The sequence below is a fragment of the Prionailurus bengalensis genome, chromosome C1, assembly GCF_016509475.1.
Source record: "Prionailurus bengalensis isolate Pbe53 chromosome C1, Fcat_Pben_1.1_paternal_pri, whole genome shotgun sequence".
NCBI lineage: Eukaryota > Metazoa > Chordata > Mammalia > Carnivora > Felidae > Prionailurus > Prionailurus bengalensis.
In genome coordinates this window covers 50,536,557-50,546,432 of record NC_057345.1, presented here as the reverse complement: position 1 = coordinate 50,546,432, position 9,876 = coordinate 50,536,557, and the positions used below count along the sequence as shown (strand labels likewise).

At 42.2% G+C, this 9,876-nt stretch overlaps 1 pseudogene; it reads left to right on the top strand.

Moving 5' to 3' along the window:
* Positions 1 to 4,660: 4,660 nt before the first annotated feature.
* On the top strand, positions 4,661 to 8,540 carry LOC122479403 (annotated as a pseudogene).
* The last annotated feature ends 1,336 nt before the right edge of the window (positions 8,541 to 9,876 follow it).

Here is a 9,876-nt window from a genome sequence, read left to right as displayed (position 1 = left end):
TAGCCCGCAACTCTCTCTAGAACCACAAAATGGGTATGTTACAGAGGCCTGGGAACTAATTCTCTCCAGATGTTTGCAAAGCGAGCAAGACCAAAAGGTGGAAACTGAAATTACTAAACACTTAATAAGGAGCTGATGGAACCGAGGCCCCAGGGTTGGCTCAGCAATAAGCGAAACACAGAGACCCTGTTTGTTCAGAGGAACTTCAAAGCGCCCTATAAACTCCTAGGAAAGGTGAGAGGCAAAAACGCTACAGAGAATCCAGCATTCCTGCAAAATCAAACTGGGGACTAACTTGAGATGCTTTTCCTGGTGCTTAAGAAGAAGACTGAGGGGCAGGTCTGGTAAGCAGATGTTTGACTTTTGTTTATGCCCATTCTTACATACAGTATGTGCATGTTGGGTATAGGCGTTTCTCTAGCTAGCCCAAAGGGGATAAACCAATTAAACATTAGTTTAAAAAAAAAATAGAAAGAGAAAATGCCTTTTCTGTACTAAGTATTCTCCACACTAAAACCATAAAATTGCTAATGAGACATAGTTGATCCAAATAAAGTTGGTTATATTTATCTTCATTTTTTTCTTTCTTCCCTCCCTTTAATAGTGGGAGAAACAACATGGAACTTTGGCTAAGATCATAATTAAAAGAGGAAGAAAAGAGACTAATTAATCAAAAGGGGTATCCGTTGCAAGTCTGACACATTATCTCTTTGGTCACTGGTTACCCAGCAAGAGAAAGGCTTCCAGGATCCCATCCTGTAGCTGGTTTTTTTGGTCTTGGTTTTGGGTGTTCATTGCCAAGCACTGTGACCTTCTAGGTATATGCTGTTCACCTTTTATATCTTTCTTTGGGGTTCAAAGAAAGAATGAAACAATGGTAGCTTAAAAGGAAGACAAGAAAAGTGATCAAAAGTGACCCATTGCCTTAGCAAAATAGCTGCCACGGAGGAGGGTGGAGAGTGGTGGAGAATGACTCTCATTGGAGAGTTACTAAGAGATAGAAAAACAGTTCTGGCAGTGTTAGAGACGGAGGCATCTTCTCCTTGAAGAATCAACAAAGTGGGTCCACCACCTTTTTGTTTTCTTTTTTTTTTAAGAACAGAATTATGTAACATTACATTCAGAATATAATAGTTAAATGCATAGTCTCTTTGGACTGAGGTAGACCTAGGTTGGATTCCCAGCTCAGCTGCTTACTAGGTAAGTAATCTTTGAAGTTTTTTTGTCTTCTTTTTTTTAAGATTTTTTTATTTTTTTATTTTTGAGGGAGGGAGAGAGAGAGAGAGAGCCAGAGAGTGAGAGCATGTGCATAAGCAGAGGGAGGGGCAAAGGGAGAAGGAGAGAAGGAGAGAGAGAATCTCACGCAGGCTCCATACCCCATGCAGAGCCCCACCCAGCACTCAATCTCATGACCGTGAGATCATGACCCGAGTCGAAATCAAGAGTCGGACACTCAACTGACTGAACTACCCAGGTGTCCCAGTAAACTTTTAGGTTTTTAACCTCTCTTGGGTCTCAATTTCTTTGTCTATAAACAGGGCATGAAAATAATACCTTTTTCTTAGGACTGTGGTGAGGACAAACTGAGATATGCATGCACCTTTGTAGCCCAGTTCCTGGTAGAAAGTGAAATAACTAATGACCTATCAGCCCAGCCTTTATTCAACTCTCTTCCTGCAGAAAGCTATTCTTTTGGTATTCATGATTTGGTAGATTCCACGATTTGCAGACCGATCATTTCCTTTCTTTTCTTTTTAAAACGTTTATTATTTTTTATTTGCTTTATTATTATTATTATTATTATTATTTTTTTTTTAGAAAGAGAGAGAGAGCATGAATGGGGAGAAAGGTAGAGGAGAGAGAGAGAGAGAATCCCACTCTGAGCATGGAGCCTGACGCTGGGCTCTATCCCATGACCCTGGGATCATGACCTGAGCTGAAATCAAGAGTTGGACACTCAACAAACTGAGCTACGCAGGAACCCCTCATTTACCTTCATAATCTCCAAAGGGTGGGTTCATCAAGTTTTGTTCCTTGTACTATATTTCTTCATACAGAAAAGGAACAGTCTCTGCTGAGTTTTGTACTTGCTGGATTTCTGAACTCCGAGCGTTTACTGGAAGTGTGGTTTTCCGAGATGGAGCACTGGCTAAGGATCCGCACGGCACCCTGCACCCATGTTTCCCTCAGCTCCCCCTTCTCAGTTCTTCTGTGCGAACGGTCAATCAGCGTAATAAAGCATTTCATAAAGTCATGATTTGACAAGAAAAAGATCAATGTAAATACTACACAGACAAATACTGTGAGGAGAAACATCTGGATGTCCACTGCTTGCTTCCTGTTGAGAGAGTTTGGGAATTTGGGGGTTTTAACAGTTGGACAGAGCTAATTTTGGAAACTACTTCACATTTCTACAAAAAAAAAAAGTGCACACATTTATTACACTTCACTCATCAGATGAGGGAAGCTGGCGGTCAACTTCCCAGGCCTCTCTGAGAACAAAAGAGATTTAATTGGACATGGAGCAGACGGTTTTCCTTCTCTTTCCACTCCTCACTGCTAGGGCATCCATTCTCCTTCGTCATGGCTCAGGTTTCCTTGATTTCTTCCTTTCCTGCTTATATTCAGTTCCTCCAAGTTTCCAGAAATCCCAACTTTAAATTCTGGATTTGCCACTGACTGGCTAGCTAATCTTAAGAAATCTCTTGCTCTGTCTATACCACAGTTTCCTCTTTTGAAAATAAAATTAATCTTTTAAATATGGAGAACAAACAGAGGGTTCCTGGAGGGGGGATGGGCTAAATGGGTAAGGGGCATTAAGGAATCTACCCCTGAAATCATTGTTGCACTATATGCTAACTAACTTGGATGTAACTTAAATAAATTTTAAAAAAAGAAAGAAAAGAAAATTAATAGTAATAATAGTTACACTTTACACTCAAATGTCACAGGGTTATATAGATCAAGACTCTTCCCTGTTCTTCCAGTTCCCAGACCATTCAATGTTCTTTCTTGCTTCTATTATCTTAATTTTTTTTTTCTTTTCTCAAGCAGGCACTGGGCTCAGCAAGGAGCCCGATGCAGGGCTCCATCCCATGACCCTGGGATCATGGCCTGAGCTGAAATCAAGAGTCAAATGCCTAACTGACCGAACCACCAAGGTGCCCCTCTATTATCTTTTCATGCAAGATATTCCTTTTCCCTAAAAAACTGTGATTCAGCCTTTTAGATGCAGCCCAGATATTACTGGTACTGTGAGAGATTCTTTCTCTCTCCTTCTCAGGTGATAGTGTTGTATGGGGACAGATGGTAGCTACACTTGTGGTGAGCATAGCGTAACGTGCAAACTTGTCGAATCACTATGTTATACACCTGAAACTGATGTCATATTGTGTGTTCACTGTACTCAGATTTAAAAAAAAAAACACTTCAAAGCACAATTAGTAGCATGGGAAATGCTACTACACATCTTTAGTAAGAAAAAGCAACTTATAAAATAATACAATCCAAATCTGGTAAAATATGATACGTATACATCATTTTTTTTTTTTTAATAGGATGATACCGGGGACTCTTCTTGTCTCGGACCCCAGGCTATCGCTGCAAAGCTGAAGGAACTCTCACATTCTAAAAAGGAGATGCTAGGTACATAACTGCAGGCGCTATTAAAAGGTAAACCAGATCGTCTTGTAACAACCCACCACCTCAATCAGCCTACAAAAGCAAAGACAAGAAACTCAAAGTCAGTTTGCTTCACTAGGAACTGCCAGTGAGCTATTAGTTGAATAAGAACTCTTCTGTGTTATCTTCATCTCCATTCCCCGTGAGTTACCCACCTTTCAGGCCAAATGAGAGTAGCCCTAAGAGAATAATTCGTAGAAATTAGGACTGCCTACAGGAGGGGAGCCTGGCTTCACACACCTTGCTGGATGCTGGCTGAATTATACACACTCCCAGGACCATGGCGGTGCTGCTTGCCATGTCAAGTAGACTGAGAAATTTCTTGGAGCTTGACACATACTCCCTTTCCTGGGGGGGGGGGGGTCACATGTGAACCCAGAGAGTTGTGCCTACTTCCTGTCTGAGCACCCTGAGGCCAGAGGAGCAGTTCACAACATCAGGGCAAGCAGAAGAAGCAGCAGAGGGGGTAGTGTGACACCACCATTCAGTGTGGAAGGGATGCCTCAGTTTTCCACAGCCCAAGAGAGTATTTTCGAAGGTAACCGGATTTAAAGCTCCTTAAAGGTCACCCCAGCAGAAAATGGTACAGGGTAACTGCAAAAGCTTGGTGTGGAAGATGGCAAGACATCAGCTGGAGTGTGCATCATTCCGACTAATGTCAGGGAGCTTCACATTGCATAGTCCTGGGGGTGCATCCCAATAACCCACACACCCAGTGCTCCAGAGACTGAGGGTGGGGAAGCCTCCAATTACAGACAGGCAGTCTTAGCCAGTGGAAACTTAAGACAGAAGCAGCAGCAGCTAGGAAAGGGTGTTTCTGTCTCTTCTCCTTCCCCTCCCATCCACCTCCCCTCCAGTGGCGGGAGGAGAACAGACCCAGACACACAACTCCCACTCCCTACTAAGGGTTCCCTGACCTTGACTCAGGTCTGTGTTGAGGATTACAAATTGGAGGATGTTGGGGAGAATAGAAGTTCTAATTGCAAGAGAGATTGAAACTTTGATTTAGACTCAATGAAACTTGCCATTATAATTGAAAATGACATTTTCCTTGGGGATCCATTTTGCTCTCAAGATCTCATTCTTGATGATGGAGGGAGAAAACTCAGATTTGCCAATGAAAAATAATGCAGGCTTTATTTTCATTCATTTCACTTCACATTGTCCAGACCCTTTGATGTCTTGCAAATGAAGAAGGAAGATATCCTTAAATTCCTTGCAGCAGGAACCTACTTAGGTGGCACCAACTCTGACTTCCAAATGGAACAGTACATCTACAAAAGTTAAAGTGATGGCATCTACATCATAAATCTGAAGGGGACCTGGAAGAAGCTTCCACTGATGGCTTGTGCCATTGTTACCATTGAAAACCCAGTTGGTGTCAGTGTCACGTCCTCCAGGAACACCGGCCAGTGGGCTGTCCTGAATTTTGCTGGTGCCACTGTAGCCACTCCTACTGCTGGGTACTTCACTCCCACAACTTCCAATAACCAGATCCAGGCAGACTTCCAAGAACCACATCTTCTGGTGGTTACTGAGCCCAGGGCTGACCACCAGCCTCCCGTGGAGGCATCTTATGTTAACCTGCCAACCACTGCTCTGTGTATCACAGACTCTCCCCCATGCTATGTGCACATCGCCATCCTGTGCAACAACAAGGGAGCTCAGTGGGGCTCGTGTGGTACATGATGGTGCGGGAAGTTCTGTGCACCTGTGCCACCATCCCTCATGCACACCCATGGGAGATCATGCCTGATCTATTTCTACAGAAATTCTAAAGAGATAGAAAAGAAAGAGCAGGCCACTGCTGAAAAGGCCATGACCAAGGAGGAATTTCAGGGTGAGTGGACATCTCTAGCCCAAGCAAACTGCTTGAGTTTACTGCTATCGAGCTCAGGTTGCAGACTGGCCTGAAGGCACGCAGGTGGCCTCTGTGCCCATCCGGCAGTTCCATACTGCAGACCAGAGCCCCTCGTCTGCCACTGAAGACTGGTCTGCAGCTCCCATTGCTCAGACCATTGAATGGGTAAGAATGACACTAAGTGGTGTTAAGTTGTTCTTCTACAGGTTCTTAAACTGAATGCGGAAAATAAGATTAATAGAAAATAAAGTTTCTTAAAAAAATAAAAGAAAGAAAGAAGAGAAGAGGAGAGGAGAGGAGAGGAGAGAAGAGAAGAGAAGAGAAGAGAAGAGAAGAGAAGAGAAGAGAAGAGAAGAGAAGAGAAAGGTGATATAGTCTCTAGGTTTAAAACTGTCCCAGGTAAATGTTCAGCAGATTCTGTTAGTAGGACTATCACGACTGTATCTCCTTCTCAAGTTGTTTCCTCTTCCCCTCCTTATTTCTGTAATGGTGTCTGAGCTTAGGCAGGACCTTACATATCCTCCTCAGAGTGGGAGGAGAAGCCTCTGATCCATGTACTGCGTCCTCATTTTACAGATGAGAAAATAGAGGTTGAGTAGCCTGTAAGGGTACATAGCAGCTAGTGAGGGGCAGAACTACCTCTGTGGTTGGGCGGAGGTTGATATACATACATGCAAGATCACCAGGTGAATGGATTAGGCAATTGACATGTCAGAAGAATGAGGAGCACACTGGCTGGGTTGGGTGGCTGAGGTGCCAGATCTTGATACGTTTGTCAGGACACTCTCAGACTCATACAAAACACACCAGCCTGACACAATTGAATCACGTCTATATTTCTGAAAGATGAACATGGTCCAATAAAGGACAAAGGATTTCACATGGTTCAAAGTATGCATTGCACTATTTGTTCCATTCACTTATTTCTCATTCATTTATTACATCTCTATTTTGTGGGTCTTACTAATAAGGTATCGTTCTAGGCACTAGGGATACAGAACATAAATAAGATAGCCTCTGCGCTTACAGAGCTTTTTTTCTAAAGAGGAAGGGAAAGAATAAAAACTAATTATACTATTCATGCCTTATTATAATTTTTGATAAGTGATATGATAAAGAAGTTTAGTGTCCCATGAGACCATAAAATAAGGACATGACCTATTTGGTGGATCAGAGAATCTTCTCTTGAGAGAATGGCATTTGAGCTAAGCTATAAAAGATAAATAGAAGCTAGCCAAGGGGAAGGGAAGTTATAAGAATGTTCCAGACCACATGTGTGCTATTCCTATTGAGACACAGCATGGCTCAGCCACAGACCTGAAAAAGAGCTGGGATGACTGGACAGTGATGAGGTCAGTTCTACAAGATTTTAGATTAAGTAGCTGTTGGATTCAGTCCATGGTCCAGGAAGCAGTGTATGGGGGAATACCCATGATCTTACTGGGAGTTTGCTGGGAGAATCTAGGAATTGGAAGAGGGATCATTTTGGCATGCCGTCCATATGATGAAACAGAAAATCCATCTAATAGTACTTAAAACTGAAGTTAGCAAACTTTTTCTGTAGATGGTCGGATAGTAAACATTTTAAGGCTTTGCAGGCCATGCTGTCTCTATTGCAATTATTCAGCTCTGCAGGGGTAGCACGAAAGTGGCCACAGACAATATATGAACAAAGGAGCACGGCTGTGTTCCAATAAAGCTTTATTTATTGGCCCACAGGTTGGAGTTTGTTGATCTTTGGGATATAATAGGATACTTACAGGTCACTTAGAAGAAGTCACTAGCAAGTGACCAACAGTGGTGGTTGCAGGGTTGATTCAGCAAACTTATAGGGTAAGGAAGCTGGAGAATCAGCCCCGGGATTCCTTTATGGTCATGTGAGCAAATAGAACAGAAACACCAGGTTACTCTTTTTAAAAACTTTTTTTTTTTACATTTGTTTATTTTTGAGAGACAGAGCACAAGTGGGGGAGGGGCAGAGAGACAATGAAACACAGAATCTGAAGCAGGCTCCAGGCTCTGAGCTGTCAGCACAGAGCTGGTTGCAGGGTTCGAACTCACAAACCATGAGATCACGACCTGAGCTGAAGTTGGTCGCTTAATCACCCAGGCACCCCCAATTTACTATTATCTAAAATACAGGTTTATTAAATTAAGAGTCAAGGAGACATGTATCAGTGAAGAAATTCACTGAGAACGTTTCTTGAGGGGGAAGAGTCAGGGGTTTTAAGTGCTAAATCTGAAGAAGTGATTTGTGGTAGTTAGGTTACCTAAGAACTGAAAACTAGTATTCTGGATAGAGCAGAGTAAATCTGTTAGTTTGTCCAGGATTTGTCAAAACCAGTCTCAATGTTCATCAGCCAGCAAAAGGTCTTCAGTTCGGTCCAGTGGGAATTTGATTCCTGGGGTCTTTCAAAGTTCATTGTCCTTCATCAAGTTCCACTGCTTAGAACTAGTGTGATGAAACACAACACAAAGCTTTGATCTCTCCAGGCAAGTGCTGATGTGAGTGATAATTTTACCTCATACATATCCAAGATGGCTACTGAAATTCCAGTCACCACTTGTTTAAAGGACAGTGTCCCATCAGAAGGCATAGCCAGAATAGCTTTTGCTCACAGCACTCCCCCTTGTATCAGGGAAGAACTCTTTCCCAGAAGTTTCCCATCCACTACTGCAGTCATACCCTTATTTCCCATTGGCTAAAACTAAGTCACGTGTCTACTAATACACCTTTCACTGGCAAAGAGTACTGGGACAATCACAGCCTTTCCCTGGGGCTGCCTGATACCTGAGCGGCACTGAACATCTATTAGCAAGGGGAAGGGCTTGCTGGTTATTGGGAAGGCCACCAACTGTGCCCTCAGCCGCCATCACTGGCCTTCCTTCCTGTTAACAGAAAATGAAGCGACAGTGGGAGCCGAGCACTGCTGAAGAAGCTGTCGATAGAGTAATCTACAACAGTTCTGTTAAAATTAGCTGGATCTTCGGAGCGTAGTCCCTGATAATAGGTTGAGTGCTCTGACTGGAGCTTCAGCGGTGCTGGCTGCTTATGAGAATAATCATATCTTATCTGTTTGGAGATCGGATTTTGTTTTTCATGAGAATGCTCAAAGGGAACACCCCTTCATGCAATCCCACTTCCTAGGGACACATAGAACCAATCTAAGGAAAAAGCTTGAGGACAGGAAACTCCGTTTATCTATAAAACAAACATACTTACAGTTTAAATAATCAGCCATAGGTTATTGGATTTCTTCTGTCTCTATATACACTACGTTTATGAGAAACTGGCAGAGCATACTTACACGCACCAACATTAGGGATTTAGTAAGAAAAGCCGTTTCCAGGGTGTGTTATAATTAAAGTCATACTAATTCAGCCTGATCCTTAAACACCTATTCCACCTCAGTCTGCACTGTGGGGTAATGATATAATTATAACCCTGAGGCTTTGTAGGACATGGGAGAAAGAATGAAGTCTTCTTTTCAAGTTTCTATGTTAATTGCACGTTACTGTTGTCTAATTATTTGTCAGGGAAAGGCAATGAATAATGCTGAGAAAAGCATGGGTTTTGCAACTGGCAGGCTGGGGATCAAATCCTGGCTCAGCCACTTACGAATGCCTCAGTTTCCTCATATTTGTTGATAAGAGTTTTGAGGTGTCTTTAGGACCAGTTTTAGTGCACAGAAAGATTAATCAGAAGCTTAGTTTGGTTTTATAAATTCTGCTTTTTACTGAAGTTACAAACTGAAAACTCGACTACTTCCTTAAGCTTTTAAGTCTGGTTTCAAATCATTAATCCATGTGTAAGTTTAACAATCACTTTTGACGGGGGCTATGACTAATGTTTGCTTTCATTTACAGACTTTGGTTAATTGAACATCTTCAAATATTTCAAAGTGCACTTACATGGTTCATGTATTTGCTTTCTTTCTCAAGGATTTCAATTCCCTGACAACAAATAAAACTTTCTTGGTATATATATATAAAAAAAAAAAACTTGTACGTCTCATAATTTAAACTTACAAATATGGGAAACTGTAGTTCTCTTAAGTAAACTTAGTGAGACTTCAAATTCAAAATCACAAATTAGGGGCACCTGGGTGGCTCAGTCAGTTAAGCATCTGAGTTCAGCTCAGGTCATGATCTCACAGTTCATGGGTTCAAGCCCCGTGTCGGGCTCTGTGCTGACAGCTCGGAGCCTAAAGCCTGCTTCAGATTCTGTGTTTCCCTCTCTGCCCCTCCCCACCTCATCTCTTTCTCTCTCTGTCAAAAATAAATAAACATTAAAAAATTATTTAAAAATTAAAATAAAATCACAAATTTAATTT